Source organism: Pseudorca crassidens, chromosome 2 (assembly GCF_039906515.1).
Source record: "Pseudorca crassidens isolate mPseCra1 chromosome 2, mPseCra1.hap1, whole genome shotgun sequence".
In the NCBI taxonomy this organism is placed as follows: domain Eukaryota; kingdom Metazoa; phylum Chordata; class Mammalia; order Artiodactyla; family Delphinidae; genus Pseudorca; species Pseudorca crassidens.
In genome coordinates, this window is record NC_090297.1 from 151,961,135 (window position 1) to 151,975,000 (window position 13,866).

Below are 13,866 nucleotides of genomic sequence, written 5' to 3' on the forward strand. Positions count from 1 at the left end.
TTTTCTAGTCATTTGTGATATATATAGGGAAGGGGCAAGTCCAGTACTAGCTACTCTGTCGTGGCCAGAACATTATTAACTTAGACTATGAGAAATTAGGCATACATGTTAACATTTCTAGGGTAATTTCTAAAAACATAAGAATAGATAGCATATACTTGTGGTAGATTGCAAAAATGACCACAAATTCTTCCCATCCCAAAAGAAAGTAGAGTCTATTTTTCTACTCCTTAAAAAAAAAAAAAATTATTTATTTATTTATTTTTGGCTGTGTTGTGTCTTTGTTGCTGTGCACGGGCTTTCTCTAGTTGCGGCGAGCAGGGGCTACTCAGCTACTCTTTGTTGCAGTGAGCGGGCTTCTCATTGTGGTGGCTTCTCTTGTTGCAGAACACAGTCTCTAGGCTCATGTGCTTCAATAGTTGTGGCATGCGGGCTCAGTAGTGGTAGTGCACAGGCTCAGTAGTTGTGGCGCACAGACTTAGTTGCTCTGTGGCATGTGGGATCTTTCCAGGCCAGGGATCGAACCCATGTCCCCTGAATTGGCAGGTGGACTCTTAACCACTGAGCCACCAAGGAAGTCCCTATTTCTCTACTCCTTAAATCTAGGTTGGCCATGTTATTTGCTTTGGACTTTAGCAAACAAGAGATAAGTGGAAAAATGAAGTTTTGTGTAGTGGAACTTATTTGCTTCATGCTCTTCAAACTTCAAGCTGCCACTGAAAGAAGTCTGAGTGAGATAATGGCTGACAAGAGACATGTGACCCTGTCAATAGTCACCCCTATTGGTCTGGCCAACACTCTGCCAACCACCAGACATATGAGTGAAGTCATCCTAGATCATCCAACTGCCAGCCAATCTGCTAAATGGCCACAGATTCAGAGATCCACCTAGACCAGAACACTCCCCAGATGGTCCAGGAATTGTGAGCCAAACAAACGATTGTTGTTTTAAGCCACCGTCTGTTTTTGTTTGTTTTTTGTAGAGGAGAGAAAGATCGTTGTACAGCAAGAGCTAATTATATATAAACTTCAAAGACTAGAATTAAAAACTAGAATGAGAGAAAAAAAATTATACAAGAAAAGCACAGGACAAAAACAAATAAAAAGCAAAACAAAAAAAAGCACAAAATGGCAGAAGCAAAATTTTAATTATAAGTGTAATAACTATAGTGACTACAAAAAAACTCAAGTGAACTAAAAGGTACAGCTAAGACAAAGATTGACAGATGGAATTTTTTTTTTTTTTTTTGCCGCTTCTATGCAGCATGCAGGATCTTAGTTTCCCAACCAGGGATCAAACCAGTACCCAGTGCAGTGGAAGTGTGGAGTCCTAACCACTGGACTGCCAGGGAATTATCCAGACTGAATTTTTTTTGAAAGATAACTATATGCTATTTCCTTGAGACATACCTAAAATAAGATGTTTAGGTCACAACTAAAAAGAGGAAATTAACCAGTATACTTTAAAAAATAACTCATGAGTAAAAATAAATCATAATTAGAAAAATATTTAAAAGAACACTAGCATGAAGACTATATCAAAACTTGTGGTATACAACTAATGAAGTATTTAGACTAAAATTTACAGTTTTTTTTTGTGTGTGTGGTACGCGGGCCTCTCACTGTTGTGGCCTCTCCCGTTGCGGAGCACAGGCTCCAGTCGCGCAGGCTCAGCGGCCATGGCTCACGGGCCCAGCTGCTCCGCGGCATGTGGGATCCTCCCGGATCGGGGCACGAACCCATGTCCCCTGCATCAGCAGGCAGACTCTCAACCACTGTGCCACCAGGGAAGCCCTAAAGTTTGTAGTTTTTAGTGCTTATTAAAGAAGTGAAAAAGCTAACAGTGAGTTAGACACTAACTTTGGAAAAAGACCAACAGAGAACAGAAGGAAGAAAGGAAGAGAATAACAAAGATCAGAATGGAAATCCATGAAATGTAATATAAACACATAATACAGAGAAAAAACAAAATCAAAATTACTGATGAAACTGACAAACTGCTGGTGAAATTGATCAAGAAAAAGGAATGGTGGCAGAAATAATCAGCAATACGAATGAAATAGTATATAACTATAAATGCTACAAATATTAAAATATAGCATAAACAATTTAAGGTCAACAAGTTTTAAGAGTTTGATAAAATGGACAAACTCCTAGAAAATATAATTCCTGGACTTTTCTTTGTTAGGGGATTTTAAACTACTGACACTCTCTTTGGTGATTAGAAGATTATGTAAGCATTCTACTTCTTGAGTCAGTTTTGGTAAATTACATTTTCTACAAGTTTGTCCATTACCAAAGAATTTATTCCCTAATTTATAAAAAGTTTCTAAGAATCATTGAAAAAAAATAAAATCAATAGAAAATCAATCAAAGAATATGAACAGGCAATTCACAGAAGAAATATAAACATACAATAAAGTACAAAGTATACTGTACTGATAATTCTTGATAAACGGCAAAGCATAATGCAAATAATGGATGTTGTTAACACATTACTATTTATGACACCACAAGTATTTTTTTCTCATTTAATATAGGTAAAACCTCTACTCATTCTTCTATCTCTCTTCCAGGTTTGTTTCCATTTTTTTTTTTTTTTCACTAGCTCTCTGCCTGTCTCTTATTCCATCCTTAGCCTTCTCTTTCTCTCGATCCATGTTTTTTCACATAGGGTGTTCACCACTTTCCATGGTTTCTACTATGCCTATTGAAATTATACTTGTTCTTCAATAATAATAGCTACTACTTACAGTGATTACTTAGTATTTTATCTTTATTAATCATATTGATGAGGAAACTGGGGCACAGGGCTCTTAAGTAACATGCCCAAGAGACATAACTAGTAGAACTCAGTTTTTTTCTTCCAATTTTATTGAGATAAAATGGACATATAGCACTGTATAAGTTTAGGGTGTACAGCATAATGATTTTACTTAACATATATCATTTGACTTAATGATTGTCACATATATCATTTGACTTAATGATTGTCACAAAAAGTTTAGTAAGTATCCATCATCTCAAATAAATATAACATTAAAGAATAGAAAAAATATTTTTCCTTATGATGAGAACTTAGGATTTATTCTTTTAACAGCTTTCATATATAACATACAGCAGTATTAGTTATATTTATCATGTTGTTCATCCCAAGTACTTATATATCTATATCTGGAAGTAGGTACCTTTTGACTGTCTTTATTCAATTCCCCTCCCCCCACCTCCTAATTCTGATCATCACAAATCTGATCTCTTTTTCTGTGAGTTTGTTTGTTTTTGAAGTATGATTGACATACAACTCTATGTTAGTTGCTCTTACACAACATAGTGATTAGCTATTTCTATGCATTTCAAAATGATCCCCACAATAAGTCTACTTATGTCACCATACAAAGATATTACATAGTTATTAACTATATTCCCCACACTATATACTTCATACCTGTGAATTTTTGTTTTGCAACTGGAAGTTTGTGCCTCTTAATCTCCCTCATGTATTTCTCTTCTCCTCTCATCCCCCTACCCTATGGCAACCACACATTGTTCTCTGTATCTATAACTCTGTTTCCATTTTGCTTTGTTTGTTATTTAGATTCCACACTTATGTGAAGTCATACAGTATTTGCCTTTCTCTGTCTGACTTATTTCACATAGCATACCTTCTGGGTCCATCTATGTTGTTGCAAAATAGCAAGATTTCATTCTTTTTTTTAATGGCTGAGTAACATTCCATTTGAAATATTTACCACATATTCCTTATCCACCTATTGATGGGCACTTATGTTGCTTTCATATCTTGGTTATTGTAATGCTGCAATGAACATAATGGTGCATATATATTTTCTAATTAGTATTTTCATCAGGTAAATATCCAGGAGTGGAACTGCTGGATCATATGGTAGTTCTATATTTAATTTTTAAAGGAATCTCCATACTGTTTTCTATAATGGCTGCACAAATTTACATTCCCAACAACAACACAAGGGTTTCCTTTCTTCACATCCTCTCCCAACACTTGTTAATTGTTGATAATAGCCATTCTGACAGGTGTGAGGTAATATTGTGAGTTTGATTTACATTTCCCTGATGATTAGTGATGTTGAGCATCTTTTCACGTGCCTGCTGGCCATTTGTATGTCTTCATTGGAAAAATGCCTATTCAGATCAGCTATACTTTTTCTAATCTGGTTCTTTGTTTTACTGATGTTGAGTTGTATGAGTTCTCTGTATATTTTATATATTAACCCCTTATTAGATATGTTGTTTGCAAATATCCTCTCCCATTCAGCAGGTGGTCTTTTTCTTTTGTTGATAGTTTCCTTTGCTGTGCAAAAGCTTTTTATTTTGATGTAGTCCCATTTGTATATCTTTGCTTTTGTTTCTTTTGCCTGAGGAGGCATATCCAAAAAAATATTACTAAAACCAATGTCAAATAGCTTACTTCCTATGTTTTCTTCTAGACGTGTTAAGTTTCAGATCCTTCATTTAAATCTTTAATCTATTTTGAACTTATTTTTGTTCATGGTATGAGAGAGTAGTCCAATCTGATTCTTTTGCATGTAGCTGTCCAGTTTTCCCAACATCATTTATTGAAGAGGCCGTCTTTTCCCTATTGTATGTTCTTGCCTCCTTTGTCATAGATTAATTGCACATATAAGTGTAGGTTTATTTCTGGGCTCTTTATTCTCTTCCATTGATCTATGAATCTGTTTTTGTGTCAGTACCATACTGTTTTGATGAGTGTAGCTTTGTACTATGGTTTGACATCAGGGAATGTTGTACCTCCAGCTTTCGTCTTCTTTTCCCAAGATTGTATTGACGATTTAGGATCTTTTGTGTTTCCATATTTGTTCTATTTCTGTGAAAAATGACATTGGTATTTTGACAGGGATTGCATTGTATCTGTAGATTGCCTGTGTAGTATGGTTGTTTTAACAATATTAGTTCTACCAATTTATGAACATAGTATATCTTTCCATCTGTTTGTTTCATCTTTAGTTTCTTTCATCAGCATCTTATAGTTTTCTGAGTATAGGTCTTCTGTTCTTTTTGATGCAATTGTAAATGGGATTGGTTTCTTAATTTCTCTTTCTGATAGTTTGCTGTTGGTGTATAAGAATGCAACAGATTTTTATATATTAATTTTGTATCCTGTAACATTGATGAATGTTAGTATTTTTTGGTGGCATGTTTAGGGTTTTCTATGTATAATATGTCATCTTCAAACAGTGACAGTTTCCTATTTGGATTTATTTTGTTTCTTTTTCATGTCTGATTGCTGTGGTTAGGAATTACAACATTGTGTAGAATAAAAGTGGTGAGAATGGGCATCCTTGTCTTGTTCCTGACCTTAGAGGAACAAGATCCTCAGCTTTTCACTGTTGAGTATGATGTTGGTCATATATGGTCTTTTTTTTTTTTCGGTATGTGGGCCTCTCACTGTTGTGGCCTCTCCCATTGCGGAGCACAGGCTCCGGATGTGCAGGCTCAGCGGCCATGGCTCACGGGACTAGCCGCCCCGTGGCACGTGGGATCCTCCTGGACTGGGGCACGAACCTGCATCCCCTGCATCGGCAGGCGGACTCTCAACCACTGTGCCACCAGGGAAGCCCCATATATGTTCTTTATTTTTTTGAGATATGTTCCCTGTATACCCACTTTCTGGAGACTCTTTATCATAAACAGATGTTGAATTTTGTTGAAAGCTCTTTCTGCATCTACTGAGATTATCCAATGATTTTTATTCTTCAGTTTGTTAACATGGTGTGTCACATTGATTGATTTGTGGATATTGAACCATCCTTGCATCCCTGGGATAAATCCCACTTGATCATTGTTTATGATTCTTTTAATGTAACGTTGAATTCAGTTTACAAATATTTTGTGGAAGATTTTTGCTATGTGTTCATCAGTGACATTGGGCTATAATTTTCTTTCCTGTGATATCTTTGTCTGGTTTTGGTATCAGGGTGATGCTGGCCTCGTAGAATACGTTTGAAAGCACTTCTTTATCTGCAGTTGTTTGTTTTTTTTGGAAAAGTTTGAGAAGGATAGGTGTTAACTCTTCTCTAAATGTTTGGTAGAGTTCACCTGTGAAGTCATCTGGTCTGGGACTTTTGTTTATTGAGACTTTTAAATTTTATTTCTGATTCAATTTCATTACATGAAATTGGTCTGTTCATATTTTCTATTTTTTTCTTGTTCAGTCTTGGGAGATTGTACACTTCTAGGAATTTGTCCATTTCTTCTAGGTTGTCTATTTTATTGGCATATAATTGTTTGTAGTAATCTCTTATGATCCTTTTTTTATTTCGGTGGTGTTGATTGTAAATTCTCCCTTTTCATTTCTGATTTTATTGATTTGGGCCCCTCTCTCTTTTTTTCTAGATGAGCCCAACTAACTGTTTATCAATTTTGTATATTTTTTCAAAGAACCAGCTCTTCAGTTTCATTGATCATTTCTGTTCTTTTTTTGTTTTTTGTCTCTATTTCATTTATTTCTGCTCTGAAATAAATAAACAAATCATGAAGATTTCTTTCCTTCTACTAAGTTTTGGTGTTTGTTTGTTCTCCTTTTTTTAGTTCCTTTAGGTGTAAATTTAGGTTGTTTGAGATTTTTCTTGTTTCCTGAGGTAAGCTTGTATCATTATAAAATTCCCTCTTAGAACTGCTTTTGCTTCATTCCACAGATTTTGGATTATTGTGTTTTCATTTTCATTTGTCTCCAGGTATTTTTTTTTTTTTTTTTTTTTGCGGTACACAGGCCTCTCACTGTTGTGGCCTCTCCTGTTGCGGAGCACAGGCTCTGGATGCGCAGGCTCAGCGGCCATGGCTCATGGGCCTAGCCGCTCCATGGCATGTGGGATCTTCCTGGACCGGGGCATGAACCTGTGTCCCCTGCATCAGCAGGTGGACTCTCAACCACTGCGCCACCAGGGAAGCCCCTGTCTCCAGGTATTTTTAAAATTTCTTCTTTGAGTTTTTCAGTGAAGTATTGGTCGTTTAGTAGCATATTGTTTAGCCTCCACCTGTTTGTGTTTTTTGCAGTTTTTCTCTTGTCGCTGATTCCTACTCTCATAGCACTGTGGTTGGTAAGATGCTTGACATGGTTTCAATTTTTAAAAATTTACTGAGACTTGTTTTGTGGTCTACCATGTGATCTATCTTGGAGAATGTTCCATGTGCACTTGAAAATAATGTATATCCTGCTGCTTTTAGAAAGAATGTTATATATATTTATATTGTATATATATTTATATTTATGCTATATATATACATATATGTGTGTGTGTGTGTATATATATATATATATATATATATATATATATATTCCATTTGGTCTAATGTATCATTTAAGTCCGATGTTTCCTTATCACTTTTCTGTCTGGATGATCTGTTCATTGATTTAAGTGAGGTGTTAAAGTCCTCTACTATTATTGTGTTACTGTCAATTTCTTCATGTCTGTTAATATTTGCTTTATGTATTTAGGTACTCCTATGTCAGGTGCATATATATTTACAATTGTTATATCTTCTTCTTGAATTGATCCCTTAATCATTACATACTGTCCTTCTTTGTCTCTTGTAATAGTTTTTGTTTTAAAGTCTATTTTGTCTAAGTGTTACTAACCCCAGTTTTTTTTTTTTCATTTCCAGTTGCATAACTTCTTCCATCCCCTCACTTTCAGTCTGTGTGTGTCTTTAGGTCTGAATTGAGCCTTTTGTAGGCAGCATATGTACAGTCTTGTTTTTGTGCGTATTCACCTACTCTATGTCTTCTGACTGGAGCATTTAGTCTATTTACATTTAAAGTAATTATTATTGATAGTTATGTACTTATTGCCATTATGTTAATTGTTGGGGGTTGTTTTTGTAGTTCTTTTTTTGTTCCTGTCTTCTCCTTTTACTCTCTCCCCTTGTGATTTGATGACTATCTGTATCTGTAGAGTTATGTTTGGATTCCTTTCTCTTTTTTGTGTGTATCTATTATAGATTTTTGGTTTGTGGTTACCATGAGGTTTATGTATAAAAATCTATACATACATACATGATTATTTCAAGTTGCTCATCTCTTAAGTTCAAACACATTTTCCAATCCTACATTTTTACTCCCCACCCCATGTTTACTATTTTTGACATCATATTTTACATCTTTTTGTTTTTTGTATCCCTTAACTACTTGTTGTGGATATAGATGATTTCACTACTTTTGTCTTTAACCTTTACTATCTTTATACATAGCTGACTTACTACCTTTACTGTATATTTGACTTTACCAATGAGACTTTTTCATTCCTAATTTTTATATTTCTAGTTGTGGCCTTTTCTTTTTTGGTTAGAAAAGTCCCTTTAACATTTCTCACAAAGCTGGTTTAATGGTGCTTGTGTCTTTTAGCTTTTGCCTGTCTGTAAAACTTTTGATTTCTCCATCAAATCTGAACGAAAGTCTTGTGGGTAGAAAATTTTTGGTTGTAGGTTTTTCTAATGCATCACTTTAAATATATGCCACTCCCTTCTGGCCTGCAGAGTTTCTGCAAGTCAGCTGATAGCCTTCTCAGAGTTCCCTTGTATGTACCTTGTTCCTTTTCCCTTGCTGCTTTTAATATTCTCTCTTTATCTTTAAATTTTGGCATTTTAATTACAATGTATTTTGATGTAGTCCTCTTTGGGTTGATCCTGTTTGGAACTCTCTGCTTCCTGGACCTGGATGCCTGTTTCTTTTCCCAGATTAGGGAAGTTTTCAGCTATTATGTCTTCAAATACGTTCTCTGCCCCTTTCTCTCTCTCTTCTCCTTTTGAGACTCCTTTAATGTCAGTGTTACTACACTCATGTTTTCTCAGAAGTCTCTTAAACTGTCCTCATTTCTTTTTATTCTTTTTTCTGTTCAGCTTCAGTCATTTCCACTACTGTTTTCCAGCTAGCTGAACTGTTTCTCTGTAGCATCTAATCTGTTGATTCCTTCTAGTGTATTTTTATTTCAGTTATTATATTTTTCATTTCTGTTTGGTTCTTCGTTATATTATCTAACTCTGTTTAAAACTTCTAACTTCTCACTCTGTTCATCCAATCTTCTCCTGAATTATTTGAGCATCTTTATCACCTTGAACTCATATTGGGTAGATTGCCTACCTCCACTTCACTTAGTTCTTCTTCTTGGGTTTTATCTTGCTTTTTTGTCTGGAATGTACTCTTCTGTTGTCTCATTTTGTCCAGTTTGTTATTTTTATTTCTATGTATTTGGTACGTTGGTTATGTTTCCTGACCTTGGAGAAGTGGCCTTTTGTAGGACACATCCTATATGTTCCAGTAGTGTTCTCCCTTCTGGTCATCAGAGCTATAGGGGTGCCTCCTATGTGGGTTGCATGAGTCCTTCTCTTGTAGCAGCCTAACTACTGTGGGCAGTCTGGTATGTGTGGCTGGCCCCTTGTTCAGTTAATTACCAGGCCCTGCCTTGTGCAGAAGTTGCTAGCCACTGGTGTGCAGGACCAGGTCATGGGGAGGCTGGCTTCAGAGCCCTGGGGGGTTCCAGGGCTAGTGCTGGCCCACTGGTGGGCGAAGCTAGGTTCTATTGTGGTTAGCTGTGGGACCAGGGGTCCTGGATCCAGTGTTGGCCTGCTAGTGGGCAAGGCAGGTTCCTGACATGGTTGGCTGAAGGGTCCAGTTTGTCCCAAAGCTGGTGTCAGCCTGTTGATTAGTGGGGATGGATTCTGAGGTGGCTGGTTGAAGGGTCTGAGGTGTCCCAAAGCTGGTGCTGGACAGTTGGTGGGTTGGCTGGGTACTGACATGGCAGGCTGCTGGGCTGTGTTGGTCCTAGGGCTAATGTCTGCTGACTGGTCAGCAGGGCTGGGGCCCAGGGGATCCTGGAGCTGGTGCCTGCTCACTGTTGGGTGAGGCCAGGTCCTGGGGCTAGTGCTAGCCAACTGTTGGGCAGAGATGTGTCCTAAGGTCTCTGGCTGCTGTGCCCAGGGGACCCAGAGCTAGTGTCAGTCACTAGTGAGGTGAGGTCCAGGGTGTTCCAGGGCTAGTGCCATCTCATTGGTGGGTAGAGCCAGGTCCTGGGGGTCTGCGTTCTTAATCACACAGCCATACGTAGAAAATATCACTTCCTCTGAATAGCTATTATTTTCTCAAAGAAGAAATAATTTATTCTTTTCCTGCATCATTAAAAAACTCTGATTTAAACAACAAGTAGTGCTGGGATTCAAGTGTACCTGACCCTTGCCACTTCACCACCCAGAGTAGGAGCAGGGGAGGTAGAAGAAACTGGACAGATTTTGTGAAATCCTGGATTAAGACCATTTGTGTATGCCTCTTGAGAAGCTGATAATGTGCCACACTTTTGCAGCTGTGTAGGGTTCTGGTTGGGGTGTTTGGGTGGTCAGAATTGAGAGAGTCAGCGTATTCCATTAATCTCTAAGTAATGGGGATTTATAGTAAGTGAGCCATGGGATACTCAAGCACTTGTGCTCAGGAATAGCAAGAACTTAGTAAAGTTGGGTGGTCTCACAGAAACAGAAACCAAAGGCAAGAAGGAATTTGGGGCAGTTAAGGAATTTGGGAATTGACCCTCCAGCACCTCACCCTCACCATTTGAGCATACTTCAGCCACTCATCACCTGTCTAATCCATTCTCCTCTTGCTAAGAGATCCCTTCCACTCTCCATATCTTCTCTCTGTCCTAGAACTACTCCTACTCATGGTGAATGCTTTCCCATGACTTTGTGTTCCCATGACTTCTTATTGCCCTCACTACACATTTATATCATAAGAAGCCAGGTTTTGGAGAGAAGGAACCAGAAGACCAGTTTTGGGAAGGAAGACCATGAATCTTGCTTCAGACATGTTGAGTTAGAGGTGCTCATAGGCCATCCAATTTAAATTTGGCCAACTGGGCCAATGTGAACCTTTCCTCCAATCTCCATCTAGGTCTGGAACATAGAGGACAAGTCTGGGCTAGAGATGTGGACTTGAGAGTCACTCCTAGGTAGAAACTGTTCTAAACTAACTTAAACTCAGGGTACTCTCTTAGTTCCTTCATTTTGTGCTTCTTCAGGGTTTTCATACACAGCTCATGAGGTCGCAGGTAGAGTGGCTAGAGTATGCACAGTCTTTTCAAACAGACAGAGCCAAGTAAACTCCTACTGAGCAACTTACTAGCCATATGAACAAGGAAAAGTCACTTAATGGTTTCAGCCTCTGTTTCCTCATCTTTAAAATGAAGCAATTATCTGAGGGTTAAAAAAAATAATTATACCAGAGGAGAATAAGGAGACATGACAACTAAGTGTAATGTGATATCCTGGATAAGATCTCACAAAAAAAAAAAAAAAAAAGGGGGGGGGGCATTAGTGGGAAAACTGGTGAAATTCAAATAAAATTAGAAGTTTAGTTAATAATAATGTACCTATGTTAATTTCTTAGTGTTGACAAATATACCTAGTATGTAAGATGCTAGCACTAGGGAAAGTTGGGCAAAAGGCATATAGGAACTCTCTGTACTACCTTTGTAACTTTTCTTTAAATCTAAACTTATTCCAAAATAAAATTTTATTAAAATATAATCAAATAAACAACTATTTATATATAATTTTATATAAATATAAAATTTATATAAAATTTAAGTGTGTATACTTTACATATATATGTATATTAAATTTTATAGCTCTGTTTGTTGAGATAATTAGAAGCAGTGACACCCCAGTAGCAATGAGCACGCCTGAGCCCAGATCTTGGTTTCTGAATACTATTCCCCAATAAAAAGAACCAAGGTTCCTTGAAGAAATGGGATTTCAGGGCTGGGGCAAGGAAAATACAAGATAGGCCTGGAGCACCTTTTAGTGCCAAAAGTAAGAAAGTGCTCAAAAGACAAAATGATGGGGAAGTGTCAAAGGGACACAGGAACCAACTGAAAGAGCTCCCAAAACCAAATTTGGAATAATTTGGGCAAGAAAATAGATAACACAGTATTAGATTATAACCTAAGGCATAACATAAATATTCATGAACCCATATGTATATAAATAAATGATTGAACAAATAAATAAATGAAGAGAAAATTTTTCCTTATAGAATTCCAAATCATGTATGTTGATATTTTGACCCCTCCAGAAAGTGAAGCCTAATTCCCCCACCTTGAGTGTAGGTTCCTCTTAGTGACTTGTTTCCAAAAACAGAGTATGAAAAGGGAAACATAGTAACTGTTCAGTTGAGAGATCTGGCAGACACCACCCTAACCAAGTGAGAAAGGTTAACTCACCAGCAGTAAGTCATGTTAACATCATGTGCCCCCAATATGATGCAATGAGAAGGTTGCTTTACTTCTGTGGTTTTCTTTCCAAAAATCTGTAGCTTTAGTCTAATCATGAGAAAATCAAAACTGAGGAGTATTCCACAAAATATTACTTGACCAGTATCCTCAAAATTGTCAAAGTCATGAAAAACAAGGAAAGACTGAGAAACTGTCACAGACAAGAGAAGAAAAGGAGATGTGATGATAAAACATAATGTGGCATTCTGGATTGGATCCTTGAGCAGAAAAAGGACACTTGTAGAAAAATGGTGAAATATGAATAAAGTCTGGAGTTTAGTTAATAGTGATATACCAATGTTAATCTCTAGTTTTGCTAAATGTACCATAATTATGGAAGATGTTAATATTAGGGGAGACCAAACAAAGGTATATGGGAACTCCCTGTACTATCTTTGTAACTTTTCTGCAAATCTAAAATTATTCCAAATTTTAAAATTTTATTGAAAAGAAATCATCTGGTCTATTGGATTCACAATGTGAATTATTTAAAACTTTCAAGAAATTTAAAATTTCCATATTATATAATTTATTCCAAAAAAGATGGCAAGATATAAATTCAATTTATTAGGCATATATGGTCCTGATAAAGGTAACACACACATTCAAACAGGATAATAATAATGACCAATGAAACGTGTTGAATATTTAGTATGTTCCAGGCCCTGTTCTAAGTAATTTATGTGAATTAACTCAATTCATCCTTATAACAATCCTGTGAAGGAGTTAATTTGATTATTATCATTTTATAGTTAAGAAAATTGAGATATAAGCTTAAGTAAGATTACTGAAGTAAGATGTGGTAGATTACAGACCCTAGGACACATCAGTAGACTACAGCCAGTCTTAAAATGGAATTTAACATTATATATAAGCATAGTGACAGAAAACACACTTTTTCTCAATGTAACACACTCCTAGTTGTCCACATTTTCTACTTAAGTGTCATAGTTTGTGTTCCTCCAAAAGCCAAGGCTGAGGTCAAGATTTGGGTACAAGTAGTTTATTTGGGAGATGATCCCAGAAAGCACAGTATGAAAGTGGGGAATGAACAGGGATGACAGGAAAGCTAACAAAATTGTTTTAATAAGTTGGTTAACCACTGTGGGTAAATGGGGCTCAATCTGCTGGGGACCCTCTGAGAGAATGTGCAGAATATGTCTCAGAATTGTAACATGGGTATTTTCCCTCATTTCCAGTTTCTTATTAGTTAAGCGTTGCTCTAAGAGCATTAAATCTCAGGCAGCACATGGACTGAGTGTGTGGCAGTGGCCAGAGAATGCCCCCAGGCAGAGATGTAAGAAGTGATTGTTGTGTACAGTAAATGGTCTGCAGGTGCCCTCAGTTTGAACCAAGGAAACATGGGCTGAACACTGATAGTCACAGTAACAAAAGAATGATTTTGTTTGGTGTGGTAATATGTTGAGCTAAAAATGCTGTTACAGACTGAATTGTGTTCCCCCCAGATTCAGAAGCTGAAGCCCTAACCCCCATTGTGACTGTATTTAGAGATAGGGCCTTTGACAAGTTAGTTGGGGTGGGGTCATAAGGGTGG

The 13,866-nt window shown here is 37.0% G+C and overlaps 1 protein-coding gene across 1 annotated transcript in view; it reads right to left on the reverse strand.

Moving 5' to 3' along the window:
* The window catches only part of SNRPE (small nuclear ribonucleoprotein polypeptide E), a 61,712-nt gene that overhangs the window by 16,961 nt on the left and 30,885 nt on the right, over positions 1-13,866 (reverse strand). The gene's annotated exons all lie outside the window — the stretch shown is intronic.